Here is a 16,754-nt window from a genome sequence, read left to right as displayed (position 1 = left end):
GGCGAAACCCAGTCTCTACTAAAAATACAAAAAATTAGCCAGATGTTGTGGTGAGCGCCTGTAATCCCAGCTACTCAGGAGGCTGAGGTAGGAGAATTGCTTGAACCCAGGAGGCAGAGGCTGCAGTGAGCCAAGATCACACTACTGCACTACAGCCTGGGTGACAGAGTGAGACTGTGTCAAAAAAAAAAAGAAAATTATCTTATGAAAATGATATTGAGTAACTCCCAAAATTGCTGGGTGGGCTGGAAAGCTAGGCTCAGGGGTTCTGCAGGCAGAATGACTCCTGAAATCACACCACGGAATTGGTCCTATAAGGACCCTATTACCAGCATCACTAAGCCTAGATGCTACAGCTTTAACAAGCACCACAAGAGTTGAATGCTGAATGTTGCTGCCACCTCCATTGTCACCAGCTAGCCTTCTGCTTGCTTTTTTTGTATCACTAGCATTGATTGGCCAAGCCTAGATCACTAACCCCTACTCTAGAGATGCAATGAGGAAGCAGATCTGCCTCCTGAGGTGGGAAAGTCTCCCACACACACAGAAGGGAGTTCAGATGTTGGGTACCCACAGGATGAAGCAAGATAAATGTCCACTACACCCATCACCAAAAAAAATATTTCTTAGAGAAAGAAAGCGACACTGTTTGCCTTCATCTTGAACTTCTTGTAGAAAACCAAACTAAAACAAAATCCTGACGAGGCAACATTTCACACAACACCTATGTGGAATTGGATGCTTAACTAGGGAAACACTTCTCCCATGGAGAAGGGGAGAATAGGGGAGGGGTGACCATCTGCCCAGTGGTTATAGGTATAGGAAGTAACATTAAGAATCCTGTCCACAAGGCGCCAAATACTTTATGATGAAGGAAAAGCGGAAGAAAAAAAGGCAGCAGAAAGAAGAGGAGAGCAGGAAATAGCTACCTGGAAAACACACTTAATAAGGACTTCCTTTAAGTCAGGCAATATGTCTTCTATGGCCATTGCTTCACTTAATCCAGACAAAGTCATTTCTTGGTTCCAATCAGTAGATTAAGAAACAAATACATACAGTTGAAGCAGTGATGCTAGGGGAGATAATGTAGGAGATAATGATGAGTGATAATTTATGCTGTGCACTAACTCTTGACTAGAAATATGGTAAGGACCCACCATCATGCTATTGGAGTGACTGAGAGTCCACACTTTAGAGAAAAATTACCTATGTTTCAATTCCAGCCCTACCAACTACCAGTTGTGTGACCTTCGATAAATCAATCTCTCTATACTTCAATTCCTCATGGGTAAATGGAGATGGTGATAATACTTAATATAGGGGGTCACAATTAAGATTAAATGAATCAATGGCATAAAGCACTTGGAACAAGGTCTAGCGAAGATTAAGTGCTAGATAAATTTGGCTATAAATGTTCTTATTCTCCTGAACAGTCCTGTGGAGGCTAGTACTTTGTCCCCATTTTACAGATGAGGAAACTTTGAGTGAGAGAGGTTGGATTGCATAGCTTGCGAGTAACCAAACTAAAGGATCTGTCTGATCCAGACAGCTCTCACACAGTGGTCTACACTGTCTTCCTGACCTACATCCCACAGCATGCCCCAGGTAATATTTACATTTTGGTCTATTTGGCTCTGAAGTCAGAGTTCTTCCTGCTGCATCCTCTGTCTTGCCACCCAGGAAGTTATCACCAGGACTAATGCTGATGGCTGGTCCTCGCTGGGCACATGGCTTCCACAACATGCCTTACAATTTGGGAAGAGGTTGGTGATTTAGTTGGTGGCATCCTTCTCTTTAGATGCCATTTACCTCCTAAAGAAAAGAAAATTATGTTTGGTGAATTCCAGACCTGTGTTCAAGTTGCGAGGTTGGGCTAAAGAAGTAAAGACAACAATGGAAACTTAACAAGCTCTGGGAAAGAACATACTCATTAAGCTGCCGAAAGTCATCAGCAACTTAGTTGACATTTTCCCTCTAGTCACATCTCCAAAAGAAAAGGAAGACATCAATCTAATGAGGTGGAGGTAGTTGGGAAAGAAGTTTTGCAGGAAAATAGTTTTTCATTTTATTCTTCTCCCTAATGATTCACAATGCAAAGCCGCATTTCTTAGAGAAAAGTCTGTCTTTTACAGCATGGCTCTTAAATTATAATGGATTTCCAGGAAGTTCTAAGAAAGTTTGGCAAAGCTAACGGGAAGTTCTTGAGTCAAAGTCATTTACTATCCAAGGAGTCCCCTTCTGAGTCAAAGTCACTATCGGAAAAGTCCCCTGTCCTCCACGAATGGGCCTTCCTGGTATCCCTGCTACACTCCATCGCTGGCTAAGGAAAGCATGGCCTTGATACTAATGGTGATGGTCTTCAGAGGTTCACAGTGGGAGACATTGGTCAGTCAGGCAGAGAGAGATACATTATTCCATTTTCCCATACTAAAAGAAAGCATTGTAACATCTTCCCCATAATGTCGTTTTCAAGAAGTAAATGAAGAATATATGCAAAAGCTTAACCTAATGACAGATCCTCAATAAGTGCTTGTCAACTGAATGAAAGAGTAATGGAAAGAATGAACTTGTACAGAAAACAGAAAGAAGATTTGGGCAACTTAGTTAGAATATCCTTAATAAAAAGCAGGAGGTTATCTAGAAGAGGTGAATATGAAGAGAGGGAAGTCTAGTCCTGGCTTCACCGGTGTTACTTGAGAGGTTCTAACAAGTCTTATTGTTGTAACAGGGTTGTAACTGGGCTTGAGGATTAAAGGAGGCAGTTTACAAGGAAACGCTAAGCAAACTTTAAAGAGCTACATAAAAGAAGGCATGGGTGTGTTGTTTTAGTTGCCATCAATATAGTTACACATTTCATCTCCTTTGATTTGGCATCTTCCTAACCCAAGCAAGCTACAGTTCTGATTTCTAGAAGCCAGTATACACTGAAAGTGAGTCTGTTGCACCCAATCTCCCTTTCCTGTTCACACTCTTTATTCTGTGCTTCCCCATTGAAGTTCATAGACAAGGAAGCATCTAATTCATACCTAAATGGTGACGCCTTAATGTACCCTTCCCCAGGAGTACAATATTTGCATTTAAAAAGGCATCACCAACTTGCTACACCAAGTTTAACAAAGAGATTATACAACCATGGGCAACTCCAGGCAGCAATGACAGTGAGACCCAAGCAGAATTGACCTCTTCCCCCCAGGTGCCAGTGGCAGGTTAAGGCCTGCATAACAGAGAAGAAAATACAACTGGGGGGAAAAGTGGTTAAAGCAAAAGGAAGAAGAGAGAGGGATGAGAGAAGGAGAAAGAGTAGAGGTGCCTAGGTGGTAGTTATAGTTGTGTCGGGCAGAAGAGAGAAAATGCAGACAGATGTGTTTTCAGGGAGTAGAAATGAGACATGATCTCCAGGGAGACTGCAGAGCCTAGTGGTCAAACACAAAGATTCTGGATTCAGAAAGAGTGGTGTTCAAATCCTAGTTCTGCCTTACCAGCTATGTTACCTGGTGTCTAACCCATCTGAGCGTCAGTTTCCCCACCTGTAAAATGAAGATATCGGTTGTCCCTCTCTCAAAGAGTTTTTTGAGGATCCAATGACAGAATGTTTGAATAGTGTCTGGTACATAATAAAGACTTAATAAATAATTATTAGACCCCCTTTTACCATCCATCCCTAACTCCACCACCCCCCAAAAGAAGTGTCTTCCTCTGCCCAATGATGCAGAATTTCCTTCATGAGAGAGCAAAGCTTTTAATTTCCCCAGGTGGGATTAGCCTTCAAGAGCAAATAACTTCATAGAAATCGCCTTGATGCCTGGCTTCAATGCTATGGCTCTGAACAAGAGGTGAATATGTGTCCATCTCCTCCATTTAATCTTCCCAGTGTCCTGGAGAAGCGCAGCGCCCGGGCCAGTATCTCTATTCTACAGGCTGAGACTCTGATGCTCAGAGGGTTAAACCCACCGTCCAGGGCGAATGATGTGGCAGGGGACGTTCCTAAGAGCAAGAAAGAGGACCCGGGGTCGAGAAACCAAGAGGAAGGAGGAGCTCCCCAGAGGAGCAAGAACAGCCAAGTAAAGATGGGGCTGCAGCTCAGAAGAAGCGTGGGACTGGGCAAAGGAACAGGAAAAAACCTTCAGGAATGGCCTGAGGCCACTTCAGCAGCTGCAGGATGGAGAGGAAGATGTATCGTGGACGCGTCTGTGACCAGCCGCGCACGCAGGTTCCGCGACCCGGACCCGTTCGCCCGAATGAGTCAGAATCCGGAGCACCATGGCGGACCTAAGAGAGACGGCATCCTTGGCAAGTTGTTCAAGCGTGGCAGAGAGAGCAAAGAGGAAACTAAATATAGCCTCAAAACAAACACGCGGTCTACGACGGAACACCCCCTAGTCAGGGCAGCAGAAGGGAGAGTGCGGCCAGGTCACAGAAATCAGAGCCAGAGCCCGGATGAGGGCTTTCCTGCTGGAAACCACGCAGGGGCTTCTCGGCCCTGGGAGTCGGGCAGAATCCATCAGCAGCTCCAACTCCAAACTCCTCTTTCCACAGGTCCGGGTGCCCCTCTGGCATGGGACTTTTGCTTGTATTGCTCTTCTCCTCCACCTTGCCTGATTCACTGTTATCTTCCTTCCCGTCCTCAGTCTATCTTCACCTCCTTCAGGGAGCCTCCCTTGGCCCCACTGAATGAGTCAGGACGCATTCCCCTCCCCTGTTATTAAGGTGACTGCATGTCCCAGTTTAGGTTCATTTTCCCAGTGTACTTACTAATGGCATCCCCTTTCACTCTCAACAGTATCCCATTTTGAGCACTAAATCATGTGATCACCCCATCTACTATATGTTCTCCTGGTACCATACACCTCTTCTTAAAAGCATTCTTATAGTTGAATTTCTAAATATGTTTGCCTAGAGGTTTAATTAATGCCTCTCTCCTCCAGTCTATTATAAACTTCATCGGCAAAGAGGTCATACCTATTTTAATTAAACTTCTTATTTTGAAATAATTGTTGATTCACATGCAGTTTATATCTAGAAAACCCCATTGTCTCAGCCAAAAATCTCCTTAAGCTGATAAGCAACTTCAGCAAAGTCTCAGGATACAAAATCAATGTACAAAAATCACAAGCATTCTTATACACCAATAACAGACAAACAGAGAGCCAAATCATGAGTGAACTCCCATTCACAATTGCTTCAAAGAGAATAAAATACCTAGGAATCCAACTTACAAGGGACGTGAAGGACCTCTTCACGGAGAACAACAAACCACTGCTCAATGAAATAAAAGAGGATACAAACAAATGGAAGAACATTCCATGCTCATGGGTAGGAAGAATCAATACCGTGAAAATGGCCATACTGCCCAAGGTAATTTATAGATTCAATGCCATCCCCATCAAGCTACCAATGACTTTCTTCACAGAATTGGAAAAAACTACTTTAAAGTTCATATGGAACCAAAAAAGAGCCCGCATCACCAAGTCAATCCTAAGCCAAAAGAACAAAGCTGGAGGTGTCACGCTACCTGACTTCAAACTATACCACAAGGCTATAGTAACCAAAACAGCATGGTACTGGTACCCAAACAGAGATATAGATCAATGGAACAGAACAGAGCCGTCAGAAATAATGCCTTATATCTACAACTATCTGATCTTTGACAAACCTGAGAAAAACAAGCAATGGGGAAAGGATTCCCTGTTTAATAAATGGTGCTGGGAAAACTGGCTAGCCATATGTAGAAAGCTGAAACTGGATCCCTTCCTTACACCTTATACAAAAATTAATTCAAGATGGATTAAAGACTTAAACATTAGACCTAAAATCATAAAAACCCTAGAAGAGAACCTAGGCATTACCATTCAGGACATAGGCATGGGCAAGGACTTCATGTGTAAAACACCAAAAGCAATGGCAACAAAAGCCAAAATTGACAAATGGGATCTAATTAAACTAAAGAGCTTCTGCACAGCAAAAGAAACTACCATCAGAGTGAACAGGCAACCTACAAAATGGGAGAAAATCTTCGCAACCTACTTATCTGACAAAGGGCTAATATCCAGAATCTACAATGAACTCCAACAAACTTACAAGAAAAAAACAAACAACCCCATCAAAAAGTGGGCGAAGGACATGAACAGACACTTCTCAAAAGAAGACATTTATGCAGCCAAAAAACACATGAACAAATGCTCACCATCACTGGCCATCAGAGAAATGCAAATCAAAACCACAGTGAGATACCATCTCACACCAGTTAGAATGGCAATCATTCAAAAGTCAGGAAACAACAGGTGCTGGAGAGGATGTGGAGAAATAGGAACACTTTTACACTGTTGGTGGGACTGTAAACTAGTTCAACCATTGTGGAAGTCAGTGTGGCCATTCCTCAGGGATCTAGAACTAGAAATACTATTTGACCCAGCCATCCCATTACTGGGTATATACCCAAAGGACTATAAATCATGCTGCTATAAAGACACATGCACACGTATGTTTATTGCGGCATTATTCACAATAGCAAAGACTTGGAACCAACTCAAATGTCCAACAATGATAGACTGGATTAAGAAAATGTGGCACATATACACCATGGAATACTATGCAGCCAGAAAAAAATGATGAGTTCATGTCCTTTGTAGGGACATGGATGAAATTGGAAATCATCATTCTCAGTAAACTATCACAAGAACAAAAAACCAAACACTGCATATTCTCACTCATAGGAGGGAATTGAACAATGAGAACTCATGGTCACAGGAAGGGGAACATCACACTCTGGGGACTGTTGTGGGGTTGGGGGAGGGGGGAGGGATAGCATTAGGAGATATACCTAATGCTAAATGACGAGTTAATGGGTGCAGCACACCAGCATGGCACATGTATACATATGTAACTAACCTGCACATTGTGCACATGTACCCTAAAACTTAAAGTATAATAATAATAAAATAAAATAAAATAAAGAAATACAAAAAGGCCAGGCATGGTGGCTCACACCTTAACCTCAGCCCTTTGGGAGTCCAAGACAGGAGGATCGCTTGAGTCCAGGAGTTGGAGATCAGCCTAGACAACCTAGCAAGTCCCCATCTCTACAAAAAATAAAATTAAAAAATTAGCCAGACGTGCTGATGCATGCCTGTAGTCCTAGCTACTTGGAGACTAGGTGGGAGTATGGCTTGAGCTCAGGAGTTCAAGGTTGCAATGAGCTACGATGGTGCCACTGCACTCCAGCCTCAGCAACAGAGCAAGACCGTGTCTCTTAAAGGGAAAGAAAGGGAAGAAAGAAAGAAAGAGAGAGAGAGAGAAAGGAAAGGAAAAGAAAAGAAAAGAAAAGAAACAAAGAGATCAGATGTACCATTTATCATTTCCTCCAGTGGTAACATCTTGCAGAAATACAGCACAATGTCACAACCAGAATATTGACAAAGCTACAGAGCCCTCCCATCATTTCAAGAATCCCTCATATGACCCTTTTATAGCCATGCCCACTTCCCACCTTTCCCCTTCTCCTTAATCTCTGGCAACCACTAATCTGTTCTCCATTTCTATAATTTTGCCATTTCAAGAATGTTATATAAAAAGAATCATACAGTTTATAACCTTTTGGCGTTGGCTTTTCTCGCTCAGCATAATTCTCTGGAGATTCATCTAGGTTGCGTGTATCATTAATCTGTTCTACGCTATTGCTGAGCTGGATTTTATGGTACAGATGTTTACCTGTTGAGGGACATCTGAGATGTTTCCAGTTTTTAACTGTTATGAACAAAGTTGCCATAAACATTTACAGACAGGTGTTTCCATGAATATGTTTTTATTTCTCTAGCATAAATATCCAAGAGTGTAATTGCTAGGTGATATGGTAGTTCCCTGTTTAGTTTTTTTAACAAACTGCCAAACTATTTTTTTCAGAGTGGCTGTACCATTTTGCATTCCCATCAGCAAAGTATTAGTGGTCAAATTTCTCTGAATCTTCTTCAGAATTTAGTGTTATTACTTTTCTTCAATTTTAGCCATTCTGATAGGTGTGTAGTGAAATTTCATTGTGGCTTTAATTTGCATTGTCCCATTGGCTAATGAAGTTGAACGTCTTTTCATGTCTATTTGCCATCCATATATCCTCTTAGAGTAAAATGCCTCTTCATATATTTGACCAATGTTCTGATTGGGTTGTTTTTTCTGTTGAGTTTGACAGTGCTTTATATATTCTAAAAAATAGTCCTTGTTGGGTTTTTGGTTTGAAAATATTTTCTCCAGGTGATAACTTGTTTCTTCTTCCTCTTAATGGGGTTTCTCACAGAGCAGAATTTTTTAATTGTGATGAAGTCCAATTTATAAATTTTACCTTTTATAGATCAATGTTTGGGTGTCATTAAGTACATTTTGCGGCCTGGCACGGTGGCTCACACCTGTAATCCCAGCACTTTGGGAGGCTGAGGCAGGCAGATCACGAGGTTAGGAGATCAAGACCATCCTGGCTAACACGGTGAAACCCCGTCTTTACTAAAAATTAAAAAAAAAAATTAGCTGGGCATGGTGGTAGGTGCCTGTAGTCCTAGCTACTAGGGAGGCTGAGGCAGGAGAATGGCATAAACCCAGGAGGCGGAGCTTGCACTAAGCCGAGATCATGCCACTACACTCCAGCCTGGGCAACAGAGCAAGACTCCGTCTCAAACAAAACAAAACAAAACAAAAACCATTTTGCCTAGCTCTAAATCTCGACAATTTTCACCTATGATTTTTTTCTATACATTTTAGAGTTTACATTTTACATTTAAGCCCATGAACCATTTTGACTTAATTTTTATATTAGGTGTAAGTCAGGTCAAGGTTTATTTTCTTGGCCTATAGATTTCCAATTACTCCAGTACCATTTGTTGAACAAGCTATCTTTTCTCCGTTGAATTGCATTTGTACCTTCATCAACAATCAGTTGGACATATTTGTGATTTTGTGTGAGTTTATGCCTGAGTTCCCCTTTCTGTTGCCTTGATCTATAGTTCTGCCCCTCTACCAAGACAACACAGATTTCATTATAGTAGCTATATATTAAATCTTGAAATTGGGTAGACTAGTTCCTTCCACTTTATTTCTCTTTTCAAAATTGTTTTGGCTATTTTAATTCTTTTGAAATAAATGTTTTGCCTTTTGATATAAATTTTAGAGTAAACTTGTCAATACCTATAAAGAAAATCTTGTTGTTGTTTTGATAAGAGTTGTGTTGAACCTGTACATCAATTTGGAGAGAACTGACTTATTTACTATGATGAATCTACCATTCCATGAACAAAGTATGTCTCTTAAATATTTATAGCTCTGTTGTGTTTTTTATCAGTGTGGTGTGATTTTTAACATGCAAATCCTATACATGTTTTGTTAGATTTACACCTAAGCATTTCATTTTTTGAGTGATTGTAAATGGTATTATAGTTTTAAATTTTTGTGCCCACGAGTTCATCACTAGCATATAGAAATACAATTGAATTTTATATATTTATCTTTTATATCTTGTATCCTGTGACCTTGCTGAACTCACTTATTCCAGGATTATTTTTGTATAACATTTTGGGATTTTGTATGTAATGGTCATGTCCTCTGCAAATAGGGACAGTTTATCTCTTCCTTTTCAAACTGTATCCGTATTATTTACCTTACTTTCTAAATTGCACTAGCAAGAAATTCCAAAATACGTTGAATAAAAGTAGTGAGTGGATATCTTTGCATTGTTCCTGATCTTAGGGGGAAAGCACTCAGTTTTTCACCAGTAGGTATCATGTAAATTGTTGCTTTTTCGTAGGTACTCTTTACTAAGTAATAAAGGTCTCCTCTATTCCTATTTTTCTGATTTTTTTTTTACCATAAATTGGTGTTAAATTTTGTCAAATTATTTTTCTGCTCCAATTGACATATCAGTTGATTGTTATTCTTTAACTTATTGATATGGATTGGCTTTCTAATATTACACCAGCCTTGCATTCCTGCAATAAACCCCACTTAGTCATGGTATATAAAATCCTTTTCATATATTGCTGAATTCTATTTGCTAATATTTTGTTAAAGATTTTTGTGTCTATATTCATGAGTAATATTGGCCTGTGGTTTCCTTCCTGCCTGCCTGCCATCTTTCCCTGCTTTCCTTCTTTCTTTCTTTCCTTTCCTATCTATGCAGTTTTACTATTATGATAATCCAAACATCATAAAATGAATTGGGCTATATTATATTCCCTCCTCTTATTCTGTCTGCAAGAGATTGCATAGAATTTTTGTTTGTTTGTTTGTTTGTTTTCAGACGGAGTCTCACTCTGTCGCCAGGCTGGAGTGCACTGGCGCGATTGTCTCCAGGCTGGAGTGCAGTGGCGCGATCCCGGCCCACTGCAACTTCTGACTCCCGGGTTCAAGTGATTCTCCTGCCTCAGCGTCCCAAGTGGCTGGGATTACAGGCGCATGCCACCACGCCCAGCTAATTTTTGTGTTTTTTTTTAGTAGAGATGGGGTTTCACCATGTTGGCCAGGATGGTCTCGATCTCCTGACCTTGTGATCTGCCCACCTCAGCCTCCCAAAAGAATTGGTCTTAATTCATTAAGTATTTTATAAAATTCTCCAGTGAAACCATTTGGGCCTGGAAATTTGTTTTGTGGGTTTTTTCAGTTATCAATTTAATTTTTTAATCATTATACTACTATTCAAATTATCCATTTCATATTGGGTAAGTTGAAGTCACTGGTGTTTTTTTTTTTAAAGAAAATTGGTCTATTTTGTGTATGTTGTCAAATCTGTGGTGTAAAATGCCCTAATTATCCTTTTGATGTCTGCAGAATGTGCAGTGATATCCTCCAATCCAAATATTGCTATCTTCTTTTTATTTTGTCAGTCATGCTAGAAGTTTGTCAACTTTATTTCTCATTTCAAAGAACCAGCTCTTCATTTCAATGATTTTCTCATTTGTTTTTCTGTTTTCAGTTTCATTGATTTCAGCTGTTTTCTTTATTATTTCTTTCCTCCTGCTTGCTTTAGGTTTATTTTGCTCTTCTTTTTCTAGATTCTGAAGGTAGGAGCTTAAATTATTGACTTGAGACCTTTCCTCTTTTGTAACATATGCATTTTGTGCTATAAATTGCTCTCCCAGCATTACTTTAGCTGTATCCCACAAATTTTGATACGTTGTTTTCACTTTCATTCAGCTGAAACTTTTTTTTAATTTCCCATGAGACTCCCTCTTTGACCCATGAATTATTTTGGAGTATGTCTTTTTGTTGCCAAGTGTTTAGAGATTTTCCTATTGTCTTTCTGTTATTGATTTCTAGTGTGATTCCATTGCTATGGGAGAATAAATTTTGTATGCTTTCCGTTTTTTTAATGTGTTGAGGTTTGTTGTGTAGCTGAGGATATGGTCTATCTTGCATATGTTCTGTGAGCACTTGGAAACAAAATATATTCTACTATTGTTGGTTTGGATATTCTGTAAGTATTGACTAGATCCTGTTGGTTGATGGTGGTGTTGAGTTCCTCTATATTCTTGCTAATTTTCTGTCTAGTTGTTCTATTATTTGTCAAGAGAGGGGTTGATGTGTCTAACTATACTTGTGGACTTTTTAAAATTTCTCCCTTCAATTGTATCAGTTTTTGCTTCACATGCTTTGCAGCTTTTTTGTTTGATGCATACACATTTAAAATTGCTATTCTTAATAGATTGACCCTTTTGTCATTATATAATATCTCGATCTCTGGTAATTGTCTTTGTTCTGAAGTATACTTTATCTACCATTGATATAGTTACTCTTGTTTTCTTTTGATTAATATTTGCATAATATATCCTTTATCATACATTTACAATTCTATTTGAAGAGAGTTTCCTTCAGATAGAATATAGTTTAGTAATGTTTGTTAAACAACCCTGCCAATCTTTTATTTTGTATATCTAGACCATTTATAGTTAATGTAATTAATTATGTGTTAGAGCTTAGTTCTGCCATTTTCTTTTTTGTTTTCTATTTATCCTCTTTGCTTTCCGTTTTTCTGTTTGGTTTTTCTTACCTCCCTATGGCTTTCTTGAACATTTTTTAAATTTCATTTTTATTTTTCCATAGCATTTGAGTGTATCTCTTTGCATAGCTTTTTTTTTCTTTAGTGATTGCTCTGGGTATCGCATTAAATACATGTAATTTATCACAACCTGCCAGTTTTTCATTTACCAGTTTGAGTAAAGTACAGAAACCTTACTTTCCTTTATGTTCTTTTACCCTCCCCCACTTATGATATAGTTATCTTGAGTATTTCCTGTACATACGTTTAGAACCGCATCAGATAGTGTTACAATTTTTGTTTCAACCATCAAAGATAATAGAGAAAACTAAAGAAGATAAAAAAATTTATTTTATTTACCCATATTTTTGTTTACTGGTGTTCTTCCTTCTTTCTTGATGTTACAAAGTTTCTTCTTTTATCATTTCCTTTATTTGTATAGTATTTCCTGTAGCCATTTATTTAGAGTAAGTCTGCTGGCAAATCCTGTTAGTTTCTCTTCATCTGAAAATGCCTCCATGTCCTCTTCATTCTGTTTTTAATTGAATATTGACAAATTATAATTGTATATATTTATGAAGTACAAAGTGATGCTATGATGTATGTATACAATATGGAATGATTGAGTTAAGCTAATTAATATATTCATCACCTCAAATACTTATTATTTATTCCTCCTAACTGAACCATTGTATGTTTTAACCAACATCTTCCCATATTCCCAAACCGCAGACTATCATTCTGCTCTCTATTCCTATTATTTTAATTGTTTTAGATTCCACATATAAATGAGAATATGCAGTAGTTGTATTTCTGTGTCTGGCTTATCCCCTTCGTTCTTGAAGGATATTTTTATTGATGATGGAATTCTAGCTTGGCATTTCTTTATATTCAGCACTTGAAATACATTGTGCTGGTTTCTTATGTGCAGACAATGAGAAATCAGTTGTCATTTGAATCATTTTCTTCCCATAGGTAATGCATCATTTCCTTCTTCCTGCTTTAAAGATATTTCTGGCCAGTTGCGGTGGCTCACGGCTATAATCCCAGCACCTTGGGAGGCCAAGTTGGGAAGATTGCTTGCATCCAGGAGTTCGAGACCAGCAGTGAGATCCTGTCTCCGCAAAAAAAAAAAAAAATCAGCTGGGTGTGGTTGTGTGTGCCTGTGGTCCTTGCTACTCAGGAGGCTGGGGCAGGAGGATGGCTTGAGTCCAAGAGTTTGAGGTTACAGTGAGCTATGATCACATCACTGTACTCCAACCTGGGCAACAGAGTGAGACTCTGTCTCTTCAAAACAAAAGCAAACAAAAAAAAGGAGATCTTCTGTGTTAAGTTTTCAGAAGTTTGCTTGTGACATGCCTTGCTATAGATTTTTGGAGAGATTATTCTATTTTGGAGATTTATAGATTTTGGGGGAGATGATTTCTATTATTAACTCAGCTTCTTGAATATGTAAGTATGTCTTTTTTAAACTAATTTTTCAAATTGAAGTATATTTGACAAAGACTGTATACATTTAAGAATTTAATATATATGTGTGTATATATATATAAATTCACCTTAAACTAATTAACATATTCCTCATTTCAGATAGTTACCCCTGTCTTTCTTTTTTGTAGGTATGTGGTTTGCCAAATTTGGGAAGGTTTCAGCCATTATTTTTCCAAGTACTTTTCCATTCCTGTCCTTTCTCTTTCTTCTTCTGGGACTCCTAGAACATTTATGCTAGATCATTGTTACAATCCCACAAGCACCTGAGACTGTTCTCTTTATTGGTTTCAGTCAACTTTCTCTCTGTTTTTCAAATTGGGTAATTTCTACTTTTCAACCTGCAAGTTCAATTAATCTTTCCTCTGTCCCTCTGTTTTGTTGTTGAATATATCCTCTGAGATTTTTATTTTCAGTGATTACGCTTTTCATGTCTAAAACTTCCATTTGGCTCTTCTTTATATCTTTAATTTTCTTGCTTGAACTTTCTATATTTTCATTTGTTTCAAGCACATTTGTAATTACTCTTTGAAGTATTTTTACAATAACTGCTTAAAACTCTTCATCAGGTATTTCTAACATCTCTGTCTTCTCGGTGTTGGTATCTATTAATTGTCTTTTTGCATTTCATTAGGTATCTTCCTGGCTCTTAGTGTGTCAAATGGGTTCTGGTTAAAACCTGGATATACTTAGTATATAAGATGCTGGATTTTATTTGAGCCTTCTGTTTCAGCTGAATTCTGTTCAGCTCTGGCAGGGGAAGGGGAGGGTGTCACCTTGTTACCACCAGGTGGGGGTATATGTCCACATTGCCTCCTGGGCCTCCATTGGCACCTAGGTAGGTGGGGCTGGACAGAGGTGAGAGTCCTCTGTCCCCACCAAACCTCCATTCATAACTTTCTGGCTGGGAGGGGTAGAAAGGTGCTCATTACTGCTTCCCAATTGGCCTCCACTGACACAAATGGGTAGAAGTGGGGGCTGGGGGGGCACTGACACAAACAGGTAGAAAGTGGCAGGGGGCGTTGGTTTCATTACCACTGGGCAGGTGTGAATGTCCTGACTCTCCACCAGGCCTCCTCTGACACCACCCCAGCAGGGATGCACAGGGTGGCTTCATTATTGCTGGGTGGGAGTACAGGAGCTTTCTACTGACACTGCAGGCAGGGATGCCTCATCACCACCTGGAGCAGAAGAAAGTCTCAGCTTTCTACCTGGTCCTCTCTGACACCATTCCTGCAGAGGAGTGCAGCACCTCCTTACAGCCTCAAGAGGGTGGAGGTCTAGCCTCCCATGTAGCCATTGCAAGTATGGGGGTTGCGGGTAGCCACAGTTTTTTCTGTGGTGTTTGGCTAGAGTAGAGCCATTAGTGTCTGAAAGTCCCCTGTCTTGTTAGGCTGCCTCTTTCCTGGTCCTTTGGCTACAGACAGCAGGAATTGTATTGTCTGCACCCATTGGCATTTCTTGGTCACTGGTTTCTTCATCTCTAAGAAAACCCAGGGAACTCACCACTGTGTCATTTCATTGGGTCTTAAGGTCCCCAGAAAATCTGCCTTCTTTCCATTTTTCAGAGTCCTTTTATGTTTGTTTTATAGACAATGTCCGGGGGTTTATTGTACATAGCAGAAGGAGTAAAGAAAAGTACATCTATTCTATCTTCCCAGAACTGATCATATCTATTTTTGTTTACCATTATATCTTCAACAGCAAACCAAGTTTCTGGTGCAGAGTAGAAGACCCTGTGTAAATAGTTGTTAGATTCATTAAAATCAACGAACACAACTAAATCCAAATTCTCCCGGGATTTAAGTAAGCCTCTTCCGCATGTAAGCTTTTTGGTGGATCTAGGCTCTCTCCTAGTCTATAAAGGGGCTCCTTTAAGAATTAAGTGACTTTCATTTTCTGTAGCAGGTGCATCCCTGAAGATTTGTGTATCTGTCAAGTTGAGGCAATCATAGAACCAACATCATAGGTTGTGGTAAGGATTAAATAAGGAATCCACATAAGCACTTGGAAATACCTCTGTCAAGTTGTAAGCTCTCAATAAATACCATTATTGTACAAAAAGCTGAATTTTTGTCAGTTGGATTCCATTTCTTACTGATTTGTCTTATCATTCTAGAGGTGATGTCACTTCATTTCTGACTCATTTTCAACTTAGCATGGTCCCCAATGCTTAGTTTCTCAGCCTTCCTCATGGCCTTTGTGACAAGCCATCGGTAATCTACAAATGGACTGGCAGTTGGTGCAGCTAAGGGTCTTTAGAATTCATTGAATTCTGTTGTTCTTTCTTTTGTTCAGCAGTTACATCACCCCCTAATTGTTCCATTTTATAAACTCACATATTTGTTTCTTGAATTCTGCATGTTTGGAATTGAGCATAATTAGCTCTTACATCTACATGCTACATTTTATACAAGCTTTCCATTGGATCATTGTAGGTGGCACAGGTATAATAATATCCCTTTTCTCTGTTGATAACTATCATCATAATAATAACAAAAGTGTCTGTTTGTGGAGCATTTACTATATACCGGCCCTTTTTCCAAAGCTTTACCAGCATTTTCTCAATTAATCCTTATGAAAGAGCTGACATACAGGCCCTCTCACTATTCCCATTTTTCTAATGAGAAAACTAAGGTTTAGAGAATTCCATAACTTGATTAAGGTTATAAGGCTACACTGTGTTGGAGCCAGCATTCCAACCCAGGCCTGTTGGAGGCCCAGCCCAGGGCTCTTGCCTGGGGAGTGGGGCCACCTTCTTCAGCAGCAACCACCACCACACAAATCAATAAGATTTCCCCAGAGACACCCTCTTTCTAGAGGTAAAGCAGTTTAAATCCTGAGGAAATCTGGCTCATGGAAATAAAAAATTCAGAAGGGCTAACAGGAGGAGGTCTGAGTTCTGCTTAATTGACCTGGTGTAATTATTTCCATTGAATTGCTCTACATCTGGGGACAGATATTTATTTACTAAGCAGACTGGCCCAGTAGTTCCCTTCAGCACCTGCTTTAGTCTGGAAGAAGTTAATTGCATGGAAAGTTTTCATCTAAATCACTGAGTTTCTTATCCCCAACAATGCCAGGAAAACACACACACACACACACACACACACACACACACACACACACACACATAAACTGTCTTATGCCAATAAGAGCTTTGCCAGAAGGACTTTCCCTTAGCTCATGGCTGCTCCTGAATGGAAAGACAACCCATTTGGGTCTCAGTACCACAGTTATTCCAAATAGCCAGAAC

General features: G+C 39.5%; 1 long non-coding RNA gene across 1 annotated transcript in view; it reads right to left on the bottom strand.

Moving 5' to 3' along the window:
- Positions 1–12,375: 12,375 nt before the first annotated feature.
- LOC134762080 (uncharacterized) overlaps positions 12,376–16,754 on the bottom strand; it is a 46,344-nt gene continuing 41,965 nt past the window's right edge. The window contains exon 3 of the long non-coding RNA XR_010141617.1: positions 12,376–12,542. This is a non-coding gene — a long non-coding RNA (uncharacterized LOC134762080). The remainder of the gene's footprint in view (positions 12,543–16,754) is intronic.

This window comes from Pongo abelii, chromosome 8, assembly GCF_028885655.2.
Source record: "Pongo abelii isolate AG06213 chromosome 8, NHGRI_mPonAbe1-v2.0_pri, whole genome shotgun sequence".
Taxonomy (NCBI): Eukaryota; Metazoa; Chordata; class Mammalia; order Primates; family Hominidae; genus Pongo; species Pongo abelii.
The sequence above is the reverse complement of the archived record's forward strand: the minus strand, read 5'-3'. Positions and strand labels throughout refer to the sequence as shown.